Source organism: Acromyrmex echinatior, chromosome 11, assembly GCF_024713525.1.
Source record: "Acromyrmex echinatior isolate Ae372 chromosome 11, ASM2471352v2, whole genome shotgun sequence".
Lineage (NCBI taxonomy): Eukaryota > Metazoa > Arthropoda > Insecta > Hymenoptera > Formicidae > Acromyrmex > Acromyrmex echinatior.
Window position 1 is genome coordinate 9,250,062 of NC_141862.1, and position 15,165 is coordinate 9,265,226.

The 15,165-nt window shown below is 32.7% G+C and overlaps 1 protein-coding gene across 5 annotated transcripts in view; it reads right to left on the reverse strand.

Moving 5' to 3' along the window:
- The window catches only part of Fur2 (furin-like protease 2), a 390,070-nt gene that overhangs the window by 150,421 nt on the left and 224,484 nt on the right, over window positions 1–15,165 (reverse strand). The window lies entirely within an intron of this gene.

Here is a 15,165-nt window from a genome sequence, read left to right on the forward strand (position 1 = left end):
CATTGCTGTAGTTCATTAAATTAATGGTTAATTAAATTTATCGTTTTATACTTTAAATTTCATCATATTTAAATTTTTGTTTGTAAATATGTATCAATTTTACATTGTAAAATAATGAAATTATATATTGATATTTACACACATAATTTCATTATTTTACTATTAGTTAGAGTATTAGACGATCTATGTGTACATAAAAAAGGCAAAGTTAATTCTTTAATAGATTTAATTTTTACTTCATTTAATATTATATATACTCATGGAAATTCAGACATGGTATAAATTTTATTGAATAGTCATATAAAAAATTAGGCCATCATAAAACAGCAATTGTTATTTTTTTATATATTTTGGAGTACACATACTAACACTGATTGCAAAAACTTTATAAGTTATTTTTAATTTTATATATCATAGACAAATTTTTAAAATTTATTTATTTCGATTATAATAACATAATTTATAATAGATATAATTCGAAACAAAAAAATCGAGCAAAAAATAGAAAAAATGTATAGTTTCATTTTGATCAGATCTAATCAATATCTCACTCTGAATGTTCTTAAACAAGTAGCAGATGTATAAAAAAAGAATTGAACTACTGCAGATTCAAATAAATGTATGCTAATCGCGTGAAGAAGATCGGCGATTTCACCGTCGCGTCGGACGAAGATCGATTAAGGATCGATTTAAATCCGGAAAGTCTGCGAACGCGAGAAACCATCGAGTCTTTCTTTGTCCGGACCGTCCGTAATACATATGTATACATCTCGGAACGCCATTTCTCGTCCAAGTGGAACAACGGGTAGCGGAGACGCGACGAGTTCAGGCGCGGCCTTTTCTTCTGCTTCAGACTCGACATAGACTAACGTCTTCTCTACCTTCGACGTGGCACGTCGAAACGTCCGTTTCGCTTGGCGTAACCCATCGCTGAAGAAACTGTCCTTTCTCCGGAGACTTCTCTCGCCGGAGAAGACAAGAGATTCTTTTGTCGCGCAAACCGACTGGAAAAACCGTGTGCGACTTTACGTCTCTCGGCCCGAAAGCGACAGAGTGATCGACCGGCTAGGATCTGCTTAAGGGAAAAAGAATAACAAAGTGCCGAAGCCAGCTCGAATAAGTCGCCGCAAATCGCGCGCACTGATTTTAAAAGGCGAAAGTTTCAGAGACAATTCCGTGCGATGATGTCGACGTCAAACTCGATGAGCCCTCGAGACAACTTCGATGTCAACTTCGATGTCAACTTCAATTTCTAATGTAAGAGAATGGTTATGTAAAAACTTGAAAATTGTTATGTGTTGCAATTTTCCGTCCGATGAGAATTTGTGTAACTGATGCCACTTGTAAAAGAAAACTGTGTCAACGCTTTCATTAAAATTTAGTTCGTACGATTATACAGAATTAAAATTTTTCATGAGATTAAATTTTATTAAAACAAATACCGATCCGCAAATGTCTATTACCGTGTAATTTTACTCGTGTCAAGCACATTCACGCGATTTATATTCGCCGGTATCCAATCATTTTAACCATTGAATTTTTTAAATTATCGAATTAAAACGAAATATGGGATGTAAATTATTGAAAATTTTACAAATATTAATATAAGAAATTATACCATTCATTATACGGATAATTATTAAAATAACTACATATAGGTATATCGATAGAATTATAGCGCATTTTTTACACTTTAATCCACATTTTAAATTAACGAATTTTGAAAGACCAATTGTAAATTATCCCCATGTATACCTACTTTATAGCTCAAATACGCTTCCAGAATAATAGACGAGCGACAGTTGTAATTGTTATCCTAAATGTTCCCAAACAATGGAAACGTAGATAACGGCGCAAGTGTCAGAAGTTTCGATGCGCAGCGGCACGTAACGCATTATTTGCAATGTGGATATCATGGGTTTCCACCGTCATCATCGAGATCCCAAACGGAACTAGTAGGATTGTCCTCCTCGTAGGATTGTCGTTGAAAATCTCCCACCCGCAATGCGTCTGGGTTTGGGTTGCTTTCGTCGGATTGCGTTCGTCGAGATTAATCCGACGCGAGCTTATAAGAGCGGTTTTAAGCTCGCTACGGTACGTGGCCCGTCCGGGACTGAATCAGGGGAACTCCGGCGTATCGGATTTCTGTCACCGAATATATTTCACGTGCGCGCAAACTTTGGCGAAGTGAATTTAGCAGTTCGCGGCGGTGATAAAACGGCCGTAAGGCGACGTCGCGCTATCCGTCGAGAGATATATGAAGTACAAGCCGTGCCCTGCGAGTCCGTGGGAGTAATGCACGTCGGCTTCGCTTGGCGTGTAATCGCGCGGCTATCCTGTCCGAGGCTAATTAATCGGGCGACAGTGCGGCTTAATACCGGCGACGTAATAATACGCGGATTTATGCGCAGGTGCGCCAGGAACTTCCTGAATAATCTCTGGCTGGTCGTTCTTGCTTCGAGCAAACCGGACCAGTTACAGTCAACACTTGTCAACGTGTCTCAGTGCATTGACTTGAGCCGTGAAACCATGTCGATAGACGAATGTGATTAACACTAAGAGCTAAAACCGTTTTGGACAAGCTGCAATTTAGTTATTTAACAATATGTGCCAATACAGCGTTACCGTCTCTAGACAGTCGATAATATTGAATACCCGGTCAATTAATATTGGCGTACATAATACTAGAGATAGTTTTATTCACCAATATTATCGTGCTTGTATTAACAACAAAATTTCGTATATATATTGTGCTCATTTCTATTAATATATAATAGATTAACATTAATCTCAATTCAACTCTTTATCTTCTTTTTGATTCTAAAAATTAGAAAAAGATAGAGTAAGTTGATCCGAGATTAAAGTTAATCTAACAGGTCAATTCTAAGTAGAATCATAAGGCTTGTACGAGTTCTCGTAAAAGTTATAAGAACTTACAAGTGCTTATAACTTTATGCAATATTTTTATAGATAACTTTTGGCTAGTCGTAAGATTTATGAGAAATCGTAGATATTTTGAATGATCATACGTTTTACGATACATTCGCATGAATTACAATCTCAGTCATAAATTCTTACAAGTTTTACGAGAACAAATTACGTGCCTTACGATTCTGCATTAGTGCCCGTTTCCGTCATATTTACGTCTAGTTCTGGCATTTATTTTAAAAGTCAAGTGAGTAGAAAAAGTAGAAAACGCGTAGTATGATCAGACATGGGCTATTTTTTATGTTTCAATATGCCTGACAATAAGCTAGATAAATTTTGATTTTATTTCGACATCAATATATTTGTTATGCATCAAAAGGACGCAGCGAGATAAGATAAACACTTAAGATCGATTTACGCTAATAAATACGCTAATAAATATGGACAAAGATATGAGCCATAATGTCCGCACCGCACGTAGAGATCCATCAGTTGCTGATATAAAGAATCGTAAAAATGCCTCATACGCGCCCTTTGCTATCTCGATCGTTTTTATCAGTGCAATCTCGTTTTGCCGACGTGGCGATAAGGATCCTTTTACATCCATTTGTATCAGGAAGCTCTTCCGACGCGGCACATATGCTTCTCTCATCGTTATTCAGGTGCACGCGTCGTGCTCGCAATAAAAACGTATAGCGAATTCACGTCGGTGCACAGTGTCACCGTGTGTCGTCGGCAATTTTTCGTTTTATCAAATAACAACACAATGCGACGATAAACATCCTGGTGTTAACTAGCGGCTCCGACGGCGTCAAAATGCATGCATCGATATCGACGAGTCAATTCCATCAATTTTCTCGCGGCTGTATACCGCGACAAAAACAAACAAGTTGTGCGGTTATCCCTCGATATTTTAACCGAAATTTCTGAGGCTAGTTTACCGTAATTTCAGAATCCGGCTTATGATCTTGTTTTATTGTTACGAGGCTATATCAGCATCGCGCTCACAAATTAAAATATCAAAATGGAAAAAGATTTATTTGGAATAAAATACTTTTGAGAAATCGATAAAAAATATTTAAGAAAATGTCAAATAGTGGATACACGAAATATAACAAATTGAATTATAATTAACAAATTATAATAATAAGAAAAAAAAATGATAGAAAATGTAAAATAAATTAAAATTTAATGCTGAAATGTGCATGAAGAGATTTAATAGACCTTATCGTATAGCTTTGCTAACATTATGGATTAGAATATTCTGCATGTTTTAGCATAAAATCTTTTTTAAATTCTTCATTACTTTTCATCGTGAGTTTTCTAAAATTTTTACAAATAGATTTTTACTTACGTTGCTTGAAAAGTAGACTTAAAAAAGAAATCAAGAGAAGAAAGTATCGCTATTTACTATTGTATTGTATATTACAAAAAATGTTTTTTTACGAAAAATTATATTTTAGGTAAAAAAGAAAATTTTTAGAAAAAAAGATAATCTAATACTTCATTTAATATGTGTTTCTATTTGAAAACTTCTATATAAACTAAACTTAATTTCTATTAATGTCGTCCATTTTCCAAAATATAAATATCCAATCTAATGTAATATACGTCAAATTTCTTTTTCTTTTTAGACGAACAATATATTTCATTATGCATATATTTTATTTGTGACTATTTTTCCGTTTCATTCCACTATATTATCAATAAATATTTTTAAAAATCAGTGTAGATGCTTACACGATTTAAACGACTAATAGATATTCCAATTAATATTTACATCGAATCGCGCCGTGTGACAAAAATCCGATGTAATTTAAAAATATCTATATCGAATAATCATACCGTGACAAGTGATGTAATATAACAGAAATATGCAAGCTATATATAAATATATATGACCAAAAGGACGAAAATTAAAAGTAATACGTATACGTTTTACCTATGCATAAAGCACTGATAAATTATAGACATACATATTTCTGCGCACAACAGCAAACAGGTCCATGTTATACCGCAATTGATACGTTCTATTCGTCTCGATCCTTTACTTAATTCGCGAAATAAATTAAAGAATAGGAAGGCCTCTGTAATAAGAGAATATTCTGTAGTTGTCAACAGCAAAAGAATTATTTTACAGTCGGTTGAATAAATTCCTTTGAGTATACTGTAAATTTCCTGCAAATATTTTAGCGAAAATTTTTGACTAATTTAAAATAAAATTTAACGAAAAATCTGCCTTTTGTCATTCTTTCTCGAAACTTGTTAATATTTAATATTAACAAGTATAAAAACATGTTTCACAGGTAGACGTCAAATTAAAATTCAATTTAAAGTTACATCAGCTTCAACTGAATACGTCCGCTATAACTGAAGTGAATTTTCTTTACAATATCGCTGGAAACAGCGGGATACCGTTTAAAGATTCAAGAAAACGCTTCGCTAGAAACGAGGACGAAAGAATTTTGATCCTGTTAGTTCGCGGCCATATCTATATTTCATGTTTCGTCCAATAATGATGTTTCAACCGATATACGAACAGATGGAACAGAATCGTAGATATGGTTTATTCAGCGACACATAAAATTATTATTTCAACCTGTATAATTTCCCGATTAGATCATGTAATTGCAAGATTATTCGGACGAGATATATTCCGACGAGAGTAATATTTAGATAAATTAAATAGGCTTTATTTATTGCTTGCAACGTTATTAACATCTCCTATAATGCATTTACAATAGGAAGAATCCAATTGTTTCCTTCCTTGCAAAGCAAAGAATTTGCGAGGCGAAAAAGAGAAATGTAAAAAAGTCAGCGATTATAAATTTTCGATGTGATAATTATATTAAACGATCGATTTGATCGGAGTTCCCAGAACTTCCGGAGCGCTTTTTGACAGAAACGTATTTTCAACGTGAATCTGAACGTCGCCAACACGACTTGTAACGAGCAAAGTTTTCGACGATCACAAGCAGAACGAGCGCGCGAACGGCCATGTCTCTCCTCCGATCTCAAATAATTCCCTTCCGATTTGGCCGTGGCGTTTGGACGTATTTTCTTAATTAATCGATTATTATTCATCTATTCAAAAGCTTACGAGTAAAATAACGAGTGAAGCTTGAACTTGAGCGATGCAGAAGTTAAAGGAATGGAATGCTACACGAAGTAACGGAGAATTTTAGCGCACGTTCCATGTTGCAAAGCAAGTTTTGCAAGCAAAATACGAAGACTAGAATATGCGCACAGAGAGAAACTGCGAAATATTTTTTAAATATTTTAACCACGATTTAAAAAAAATAGAAAACAAATTAATTGACAAAATTTTTCATAGAATATCATACTAAATCATATTAAAATTATGAACATATATACAAACATTGTTATCTTTTTTTCAACGTTCCTGTTGTCTTCATTTAATTAAAATTTTTAACAGAACTTTAGCTCGCGAATATACAGGGTGAAAAATTTCAAATGTAAAAATTTCAAAACATCAAGTATTTCGAAAAATATGGAAAATATGGAGAAACGTTTATGGCTTGAGGGGACGCGCGCAAACAATGGTAAATTAATTTTCGAAAAAAAATCAATTTTTTAAAGTTATATAAAGTTATCGCCATTTTTTAAAATGGAATTATATATGTGATTTTTTTTACATAATACTATTACAGATATCGAAAAGTCAATAGTTTATATTGTAAAATATTTTATACTCCATTTTGACACATTTTGATACAAAATCTATAAGAATATCTCGTAAAGTATTAATATTCTACCTTAATACTTTTATGCGCAGAATGAGATGAATTAATTAATAAAGAAAATAGATATTTAAAAAATATATATAGTTGCATATTGCAATAATTTTTTAAATAAACAACTATGTATTTTCTTTACACTGATCGATTCATCTCATTTTTTGTGTATGTAAAAGTATTAGAGTACGATTATAAACAAAATAATTTGTAAGATATTTTATATTTCACATTAACATATGTTCCGAAATAAAGTATAAAATAACTCAAAAATTATTGATTTTTCGATATCTCTACCTTAATACTTTTATACACAAAATAATTAGAGGAATCATATTATGTAAAAAACATCATATAATTCTGTTTAAAAAATGAAGATAACCTTTATATAAAAAAATTGAATTTTTTTCAAAAGTTGATTTTATCATTATTTAGTCCCAAGCCATGCAACTTTTGTCTGGAACGTTTTTATCTTTCATACTTTTCGAGATATTTGAACCATTACATTTGAAATTTTTCACCCTATACATTAAGTGAGAAAAAATTTGTTAGTTTGAGAGAACGGGAGAGATGGGGATTTTTAGAATTCCCTCTGTGTAGCAAGTAGAACCGAAGTAGAAACTTTACGAAGCTGAAGTGTAGACACGAGAGAATTTCAATTCCGTGATATCAAAAGTAGAATTATTCGCCCCAACATCATTGATGTAATAACGAAAAACGATCCGGATCCGCCGTTTTTCATCAAATATTCAACGGGCATCTTCACCGCAACGAGTGTATGTATGTGAATCGCCGGGCAACAAGTAAGATTCATTACGTAATATTTCTCATTTCAGCTAAACGGCATCTGTCGCCCGCGACACTGCATGAAAAGAGAGCGAAGAATTATGCCGAATTTGGAGACTCATTCATTGCCATAGCCATTTAAAAATAATCTTCGCACGAGTGAATGTGAATACCGCAGCTAAATGCTGCATAGCAGTGATTAATGACACATTAAAAGTGAAATACATCCAGTACTACTCAAGAAAAAATAAAAGAATCTGTATTTAAATTTTGACTCATTTAGTACCAAGTTAATTTTAATAAAAAAAATTAAAATTTTCTTTATTTAAAATACTTTTGAAATTGGTAAAAAATAAAATAGAATGAAAATTCTTAAGCTAATTGTCTGTGTAATTCACATTTTTATTGAAAAACATCTCTCTCTCTCTCTCTCTCTCTCTCTCTCTCTCTCTCTCTCTCTCTCTTTCTCTCTTTGAAATTGATCAAAACTTTGAAAAATTCTGTTTACATTCCGTTAATACAAATAAATTTTACAGACCATTACATACAGATTTTATATATTTTTATATTATCCTAAAAGATAGAGTAAACATGCTTTGAGATATAAAAATTTCTATCCTTTATTTCGTATTCTGTTTTATCCTATACATAACTCTGTAATCTCGAGTTATTCAGCGGGAGCAATTTAAATCTAAATTCCTTGATTAAAAGGGGAAAACTTTGTCCAAAACGACAAGTATATTCGTTAATAAATCTCACTAAAAACCGCAGTGCCGATGAATGCGGATGACACGAGAGAACGAGCTAATGTCGCGTCACGCTCGCCAAATGAGTATCACAGAATCTAGTAAACAAGCGTTATTTACACGTGCGCTCGACGACCGATACGGTAATTATCGGATTAACTGTATATATGTGCACACACGGGACAAGCATGGCACAGAACGATTGTTATTATACATATTATTATTTACCGATGTAGATCCGTTTCGTAAATTAATAGTATCGACCAATTGTAACTAGATCAGATAACTGGCGTTACCACAAAAGTTCCCAAGGGCCCCTTCATTTCGATCATAATAATTCTTGGAGTATTCATGATAACCTCGTATAGTCACGACAGGATTTTACTTTCACACAGACAGAAAATGTTTATATTCATTCAATCGAGAACTATAAAACTTATTGTTAACAAATTATTTATGTAATATAACATAAAATGTGCATTAAACCTTTTCAGATTTGATACGATTATTTATCAGACAAAATACGTTTCTGCAGACATAAACATGTAACATATTATATTTAATACGCTAAATAAGGAAGAGTGAAGAAACTGCAAATATCTAAAGAAAATGTTAGACAGAAAATTATTTATCAATTAATAGAAAGCTTTATTCAAAATCAATTATAACAATATTTACTATTTATTATCGCATATGATATTTTTGTTTTCAACTATTTATGCAATTCAATTAATCGTTTTATGTAAATTTTATGTAATTAATCGTTTTACATAAAATTGATATTGTAATGTGATTTAATGATTTCACTAGTAGAGAGAAAAAGATGTGAAAAAGTTAACATCGAGAAAAAATGAGAAAGTGTTTATTTATCGAACAATTATATTTTTCTATTAATCTACTGATGCGCAGTGATGCAGCAACGAAGCGATGTTTACGCGATACTTTTAGCTGTTTATGCAATACGAATTCTTCGCATTTCTGTGAGATTTCTTGGAGATATTCTTTTATTCACTCTTACTGAATATATTGATTAATAAATCTCATCATTTTAACATTCATTAGGCGAGAGTTTTTGTGAAAGTCAATAATTAATGTCATTAAAATATCTAATCAATGTATAAGATGTTCTGCGTTAACGCGCTATTATTTTTTCAGCTTAAATAAATTTTTTAAGCCGTTCAAAAAAAAAAGAATTGTCAAATTCTTGTAACAAATATTTTTCATTACAAAGAAATTCAATTTAAAATTAATAAAAAAAAAGTTGTAGTCTCGAGATATTTAATAACTATAAAATTCGCGCATAATTAATATTACAAAAAAAGCTGCAACCCCCATAAAAAGAGCAAATCAAATAAAGTCGCACAAATTTAATAACGAGCGCTCAAACGAGGGATATTACCATAATATTAAATACACAGTTATTAAGTAGCGTTCCGTACAGCTAACCGAAAATTCAGCTCGTTGAATGTATTAAGAGACTAATTCCTGGTTTGCAGAGACAAATGAAGTGCGGATGTTACTTATTGCAAGATAGTTGTCTGTCGTGTATTAAGATCTACTTGTTTGGATATAATGACCTAATTAATTCGTCAGAATTATTGATTTACAAGAGATCAAATTTCTCTTTCCTCCTTTTTTCTCTTTCTAACATTTCTCTCAATCATATAAAATTTCTAAAAAAAATCTTTATTTCTGAAAACATCTTCATTTCTAATAAAATAATTTCTTTTGTTTCATTATAAATGAAATGAATTTTCCATTTTAGTAAATTTATTATTTCAGTAAATATATTATTCAAGAGTTTCCGTAATACTACATTTCTTATACTATTTCTATGACTTTTTATTAAAATTTACTTTCACTAATGTTCTTTTCCGTATGGTTTCGTACACAAAACCATTGTAAAACGATTATACGATGATGTAATCCAAACCAGCTCTATGTTTCGACTGCTCCTTACACGAGTCCTGTTTCACTAATGGTCTTAGTGAATACACTCACTTCCGAGTTACGAGGTGGCAATACGTGTTACAATGTTGTAAATAGCTTAAAGCCAACCGCTTTGTCGCGCCCGACGATTAGCCGCTGTGAAAAGCGTTAATTCACAGCGCCAACTGGCTAACTAATGCTTTTGCGCTCCCCTCTTGGGAAACTTTGAATTATTCATTTTGTTTAGGGCCTGTTGACATGCGACAGGTACGCTCCAGTCAGACAAAGGAACAATCGTGATGTGTTTTGAATGGCGTAGTTATATTCATGGTTTTGTATATCCCGAACATAAGAGAAAGACACACAGAGAGAGAGAAAGAGAGAGAGAGAGAGAGAGAGAGAGAGAGAGAGAGAGAGAGAAGAAAAGAGACTTCCAATATTAAGTATGAATAATGTTGATCAGTGCGTACTTAATTAAGAACAATTTGCATGCTAGCAGTGTCAAGAGTTTTTGACAAGTCCGTTCAAGTCACATTTAATATTATCCTTAAAAAACGACCAAACAATTTACCAATAAAAGAAAAAAAATATCAAACATATAGAATGACAAACATATTCATTTTCAATCTGAAAAATTAAATATTTAATTTTGTTTCCGTTGCAAATTTTTATGTGCAAATATTTCAGTGAAATACATGCAAATTAAATTGATCACCAACATGATAAATTTTGGTTAATTGACCACTGTGCATCCAAAATTTTTATAATACAGAATTTATTAATTTTTTTTTTTAATTGTATGGATTTTTCTATGTATTTCTCGAAGTGATGATAGCACATAAATACACATACGCCATCGTTATTGTGTGTGACAGGCAGAAATCTCAAAGTAATTGCGATTGTCGGTAACGGCTGTGCGTAACCAGAAAGGTTGATATAAGCACAGCTCCATCCGTGGTGCGACCCTTATCCTACGAAGAAAAGAGACTCGATCGACTCGCCATCGAGTGAAAATTGCGGAATTGCCCTTTCAATCTGGCCGCAATTCCCGTCGAAGATCGTGTTTTACGAAGAAAGGGCGTCCCCGAGCTTGTCGTGACCAGATGAGGGTACGAGGGCGGTTGTAGAGTGACGGGATGGAAAATGAGAAAGAGAAGGAAAGAGAGAGAAAACGGAGCGAGAAATACAAGAGAGACTGAATAGGATGCTGAAGGAAGGGGTGCAACAGGCGGTGGATATTGACTTCCTTGAGAGTGCTAGGAACTAAGAGAAGGATAGGAAAGAGCGAGCAAACGAGGGTGGCAAGAGAAGGCACCCTCGCTCTTCGTTCGCCGATCACAGAGACGCGAAATGAGCTTCGTCTCACGTCAGAATTCTGCTTTGCGGCTGCAGATTCTTATTCGTTACGGGCATGGAAAAACTATATCGTCAGAGACAGATGTATTCAGTACGCGAAAAACTTCTTGAGAAAATAGGAATGTGCGCGACGAGGAAGAAACTTGCACCGCAAATTCTGTCGTCGCGTCTTTGGGACGTCGTAATTTCCCATTCTCGCCTTTCCCTCGGTCTTCTTTCTCTCCATTTATAAATTCCGAAATCGCATTTCGTGGACAGCCGAGGAAGTTCTTCAGTTGCATCTTATTCGCTTATTTCGTGTTGAATGTTTGCTTAAGAAACTGTGCCCCTCAATATATATAGGCTAAATCATAAATGTTAGCAATCAAAATGTTTTCCTTCGTGAATTAGTAATCCGTCTTTCGTAAGCATAATTTAAATGCTTATATAATTAGGACTGTTTAATTTGTGAAAATTAAATGCTTGCGCGTTAACTTAAACTTGCAAAATGTAAATAAGAAAAGATCTTATTTAATCATCTTCCGTAATTTAAATTTAAATTTAATAAAAATATAATTCAATTTTCTCAATTATTAACATATTTTACGATGGAAATTTAAAAGATATTTCGATGATAATACAGATATATGATAGATATATGATATCTCCTATTATATATTTAACGAAGTTATTTATATTTAAATACATTATTTAATTTTTTTAATAATTATAAAACTTAAAAATTTATTTAATTATTAAAAATTCTATAGTAATTTAAAATAAATAAGATATAAAGATATGGATGATAGAATCTCAAATTCCTACAATTTTTCTACGACCACTTTTCTAAAATTTCATAGATTCTCTTAAATATTTAAACGACATTTAAGCTGGATTGTTTCAAACGTTTCGATATAAAAACTTCAGCTCACTGTTTTACTCTCTTACTTTCTTATGCTCTTACTCTTTTATTCTTTTGTTTTGTAAGGTTTTCTTTTGTTTGTCCATTAGATAATTTATAACATAGTTTATATGAAGATGGAACAACTGGTCTTTAAAGTATTAAAATACTTCTCGGATATTTTTATGATGTTTTCTGGATCTTATACTGTCCGAGAGATAAGGTAAAACTTACAGCAATGTACCATAAATATCCTAATATATATATTGGACATATATATATATATATATATATATATATATATCCAATATCTTCGAGTCGAATTGGCTTCTATATACAAAAAGATCTATATTTCTAAGCTCGTGAATCATGTAGAAATAAAGAAAGCATTTCCATATGTCATTTTAGATAACAAAATGCCTTTTCCCTTGTTACAGAAAATTGACAAATAACAGCTACTGGAATACGATACGTGACGTGACGGTAAACACGATGGTCCCTCGGTGGTCAAAGCCAATATACCTCAATCACGATAGAAAGGGTTGTCATCAGCCTAAGCAGAAATGGTCGGAATTTCATCATCAAGGGTTAGCACCTCCACATTATCAGCCTTCTCTTAGGCCAGTGGTTCTTAATCACTTCTCTGCTTATTAAAATTTTTTAAGACTTTCCTTCACCAAAAAATTTTACTTTGATTAAAATGATACTTTAATATACAAGTACAGATGTACAAGAATACCGAACACATCTTAGCTTTCTTTTTTCTTAATTTTTTTGTATAAAATAAAAAAGTAAAAAATATAACAAGATCAAAGTAATGCATAAAAAATTAGAAGTTCTGTTCAAATTATATGTCTTAGAAATTGGAATATTATTCTAAAAATATAATATAAATTTACTTTACATATTTTCTCTTAGTAGAATTCAAATCTTTCTATTACATTCTCAGAAAGTACAACTTGTAATTTTAAAAGCAATTTTGTTATCTTTTTTCATATTATCTTCCATACAAATAATATTTTTCTAAATAGATAAAGATTATATGCCATAATAAGTCACTTAATTGAAGTTACTTATTCAAGTCTGCGAGCCCATATAACAACCAGTTGACACTCTAAAAGTTAAGAACCACTGGCTTAGGCGCAAGCCTATCGAACCTGTTGCTTCCTGAATGGCTTGGCAGGCTCGACTTTCCTCCGGCTATTTGGTGCCCACTCGGGTGCCACCCTTCGGCTATCCTTCTTTCTCTTTCGTGAGAGGGAGGCTTTGCTCAGACATGCATCGCGTATTCAGGTCTCGCGATAAATTTACGGTTAAGTAGTTCCGAGTAGCAGTCTGAGCGCAACTGCAAATCACCAACCTCGCGGTGACGATAATTCACGGCCGATCTGGCAAAACCCCCGCGACTAATCGAGACAAACGCATGGCTTAGCTGGTAACCGATAACACGACTTCCTTTGTGTCGCGAACGTCGAACCTGTTGCTCCTGCCATGCCTGCACAGGTCCGCGAATAGAGGTCTACCTATCTATCTATACATCCATCTATCTACCTATCTATCTGTCTGTCCCCTGTTTTGTATGTGCTCGTTTTCACCTGGTTGCCCCATAGAGAGAACGCGGGTGAATGCCCACTCATTGATAGAATCTGTCCGTTCGATCGTATTGCAACTATGAGAAACTCAATCAACGGGCGATCATCTTGGACTATCTCGCAATGATCGATATGTATTCACAATGTTGTTATTCACATCATTCAAAAAGCCACGAATGAAACGCAGAGTCTAAAATAAAAAAAAACATAGTTTCAACTCTGTGAAGTATTTTGAGATAACACAAATACAATAAAATATAAAAAGTTTTTCCAATTTTTAGATACATAAACGTGTTTCTTCTCTTTTTTTCTATCACCAAATGATGAATTTATATTTAGAAGACGTTTTTATAAGGTATATTAATTTTTTATCCGCTACCATGTTTCAATTTTTAGATTTAGTGCAGATAATAGTTGCACTTTAGGAAAAACTATCCAAAGGAAAAACTATCTCTTCGTGCAACTTAAATGAGCAATTGTTCGCTAAAACACGCGATCTTGTGAGTTCATTGCGGCTATTACATTTACTTTTCAAGGTGCAGGTAATGCACAGACTTTATCCAGCACTCGGTTATATATGTGCGAAATCCGAGATACTTCTCTTTCAAATACTATTGTATTATGCGCAAGCGTCTCTTTTTATCTTGCACATGCATTTGGAAAATGTCATTCCAGCTTCTACAATTCGCACGAATAAATAAATTGTTTGAAGAGTACACAATAGCAGGAATTCGTACACTCGAATGTTCGAATTTCAAGATACAATTTTTTACTTTTCTGTACCATACCAATACTATTTTAAATGAGTACAATCTCTTTCAAAATGTACTAATATTACCTAATAATATTTAAATGTTGAAATGAATAGTCTATTGTACCATATTTTACTCTGTTAATATGTAGTCTATTTATAGAGCTTTGCAATAAAGTAAATTAAATTAAATATCTCGATATTTACAAATTAATTTAAGGTTTTTAGTTTATGACTACGTCGTAAATGATATTTAAAAATCTTATGAATGTTTAATTTAAAAAAAAAATCATTAATAATAATAAACTCGTATAACTAAATTTCTAATTTTAATTACATTAAAATAAAATCTGCAACAAATTAATTTAAAAATATTTATCAATATCCTACTATCTTACGTAAACGTTACGTTGCATTATGCAAGCACGATATTATTATAGTG